A 3,819-nucleotide genomic window follows, 5' to 3' on the forward strand; every position below is an offset into this window, starting at 1 on the left:
ACAGGGGTTCAAAACTAGTCTGGCCAGGGTTTTCCACAAGAATCTCAACAGTAAACAAGTCTTCAGAGAGCAGCCTGAGATATCCACAGCTAAGAATTTGTGTTTGGTTTCAACATAAGAATCTCCTGCCAAACTGTGTTACTTCTGGAATTTGCTGATGAACAGTTCTTTCTCTCTCTCGCCCTCTTCTTTCTTTCAGCTCCTCCGTCCGCCCCACCCTCTGTCTCTACTCGTCTCCCCTCTTCCTTACATCCATCACCCCCGTCTCCTCACTTCCTTCCTCCCTTTCTCCCCTCTCAGACCCCCCACCTCCAAACTTTCGCCCCTGGCCTCTTCCTTCCACATTTTCTCTTTCTTTAAACCTCCTTTTCACAGTCCTCACCCTTTTCTCCTTCTCGCTCGGTCAGGAGCAGAATAAAACAATATGTATGTTGTTATGTCCGACCAGAACTTCACATTCCAGCAGCATACCAGCCCAGCTTAACATTCTCTTAGGTTTGGATCTCTCCCGCTTCCTCTCCCTTCCTTCCCCAAACCCCTCTCCCGCAGGCTCCACACTGCTCTCTCTGGAGTTTCATTTCTTCTTTGTTTGCCCGCTGTAAAAACATTCTGCCACTGAACGATGAAAACACTGACATCCTTTGGTTCATATTGTCATGATTCTTTCAATGAGGATGATAAAAGTCAACACCCACCCCAGCCACAGTCTGCCCACCCTGCTGCCGTCTGCCAACAGATACAGAAGTCACTGCCATCCCACCAGACTACAGAGCAGCTTCTCACCTCAGGCTGTGATACTCCTGATTCCCAACACTCCACCATGAATAGATTTTAGATTTTCTAACTCCATATGCGTCAGGTGGTTCCTCCCTCAGATGCTGCCTGTCTGGTGGTCCCACAAAGGTCACCAAACCTTTGCTGTTACCTTTTGATCTCAGAATAACTGGCAGGATGGACTCATGCTCTCCTATAAAGATCAGCTATAAACATTAATGGAGTTTTTTTATGACCAATATTTTTTTATAGCCTTCTTTTTATTCTATCCTCCAGAGTTTACAGTTTGTATCAATGTCATTTTAATGTGTTGATGCTTGTTTTATAGTTGTTGCTACTACTACTACACATTAGATTTAACAGTAAAGCTCATTGTGAATTTGTGTTTTATTATTATTCTTATTATTAGTTATAATAAGTAGCTGTAGTGTTATTCATAATATGTTGAGGGGGCACGTATGCTGTTATTGGACCCTTTTTATGGCAGACATGTTGAGCATACACAATACTAGAGCCCAGGAACCAGCTCACCTAAATGGAATGCAGCCGTCACTAGTATTATAAATTTCACCTGCGCTTGTCCTGCTCAGATTGTCTGCTGTGGAAAGGGTCTGTGATGTGTTCGGGGGTTAAAATGTGTATAGATAACGAGACACAGTGTCCGCAGCCATGCTAGCAACTCTGCAAGCCTTCACTTAGGTACAACAGTGCTGTCGGTTCAGGGTTAGGGTTAGGGTAGTGGTGTTAGCTTGCTATGATTTTCTAATTTGCACTAAACAAAATGCAGCTAAGACTGACAGGGATGTCATTAGCAAGTAGCATTTATATATTTTTAAGTATTAAGGTATAAACAAACGTATCAGACAAATTTTAATTTTGGTCTGATGATGGCACCCCGACTAAAAGTTAAAGGGTAACTCTACATATTTTACATGTTTAAGTGTATTTGCAGGTTTTGTCGAGTACTACTGGATTTGTGAAAAAAGTGGTATAAAACCTTTTGTGGCTCCAGAGGAAGTTGTGTGTAATCTGATCAATTGCCTTCAGTGATGTCACTCAGCGGCTAAATTGCATTGTGGGTAATGTAGGCTCCAGGTTTTGAAAAGGAAGAGGAATGTGTGAAATAAGTAAAGCTGATATCTCTGGTTCTGCTGCATCGATTTGGATGATTTGCTTTTAAAGTTTCCATGAGTTGAACAGTGTTATAGGAGTGTAATGCTAGAAGAGTGGACTGCTTTTAAAACATGGTGCCTACATTACCCACAGTGCAATTTAGCCACTAAGTGACATCACTTGAGGCAATTTATCAGATTCCATGCAGCTTCCTCTGGAGCCACAAAAGGCTTTATACTACTTTTTCCACACATGCAGCAGCACTCCCCAAGACCTGAAAACACACACTAAAATTGGTGGAGTTACCCTTAAAGGGATTACCAAAGTTATTACAATTCATTCTAAGGGGTACATGAATGTCTGTATCATCTAATAGCTGTCAAGACAATTCAGTGAAATCCACAAATGTCAGCCTAAATGGTGATGTGAGAGGTTAAATCAGTGGATTACTAAAGGCATTACGATTCATCCTCTGGGGACGCTAACGTCAAAACTGTTGGCAATCCATCTAATGGTTGTTGAGATATTTCAGTAATGACCACAGTGATTGGCAGACAGACATTAGCCCAGCATTAGCATGGCTTAAAAGGTGGCATGGTCATTATGTTTAGTTTATGTTTGAGAGTACACAGTACTGGCAGAGTAGTGAATGCCATTAGCCCAGAAAAAAGAGGTGTTATTCAACGTATACCTCTCACAGAAGAGGTTGTACATCAATCCATGTGGATAAAGAGCTGACAAACTCTATATTAGAGGACACTTAACGAAGAAGAGGTGGTTATACATGCTCCGTGTGGTAGAGGTGGTTGACTTTGTTCTGTCTGATGAGAGAGACTCAATACATTTGGAGGGGACGGTTGCTACTGTCTGTATGATTACAGTAAGAAGCAGCATTACAGCGCCTAAGCCATTGTTGAGGACGGTACAATAGGATTATATTCACAAAAGTCTGTTCATTCTCTCACTTTTCTTGTCGTCTGAGTCCCTCTCGCCCTCCAATGCACTCAGGCTGCTGCTAGCCTACTGGGACAATGCACTTACATAACCAATCCCTCTCTGTAATCCCCGCCTGTGTCGCCCCTCCCACCTCCACCCCACACCACTCTCTGCCTCTGCCAAGCTCTCCCCCTCCTGATGCTGTTGGCGGCAGAGGGGGGGACTTCCTTATGTCCAGATTACTATGGAAGAGGCGTCATGACCTCTTAATCTTAATCTCACCCAGTTACATGTACACTCAGTATCAAGACTGAATCACATGGCTTCATTCTCAGCTAGTTTTGTGTTAAGGGAGCACAGTTTTCCAGACCGCTGTGCACTTGACTGGGAGAGACATTTGCTTCTAATTATAATGACAGATGCTCAAATTCTCTTGTTTTATGGGATTTCTTTCCACACAGAGGTTCTGTTTTGTTGTTATTGGAATTTGATGCAGTGTGTCATTAAGGGACACGATGATTTACAGCATTTTGTGAAGTTTATATTAGTGAGATGTCAGGGAAGCTTCTCATGTAAAGCAACAGGAAATGTAAATATAACTGGACTTTTCGTCATCAGTCACCATTTTAAGAGGAGCAGTTATTACAGTACAACACAGATTCACGAACTTATGACAAATATAACTTATGATAAACACACTGATGATGAATTGGAGAAGTGAAAGCCCAGTGAGACATGAACAGCACTGCTGGGGGTAGTGCAGGTGCTGTTGGAGAGCAGCATTACTACTATGGATTAATTTATAATGTTTCAAATCAAATAGATAAAAACATTACAAAAGTGTGAAGGGGGTGTTAGATTGTATTTAAGCGTATATTAATGTAGAGATCGTGTTGTAAATGTAGATTTGGCGCAGTTTGTAGGCTACAGTCTGCGATTCGTGCAGAGCGCGCCCCCGCGACAAACTTCAACAACTGTGCGCGCTCCGGAGCGGCT

Source organism: Pagrus pagrus, assembly GCF_965226575.1.
Source record: "Pagrus pagrus genome assembly, chromosome: 10".
Taxonomy (NCBI): Eukaryota; Metazoa; Chordata; class Actinopteri; order Spariformes; family Sparidae; genus Pagrus; species Pagrus pagrus.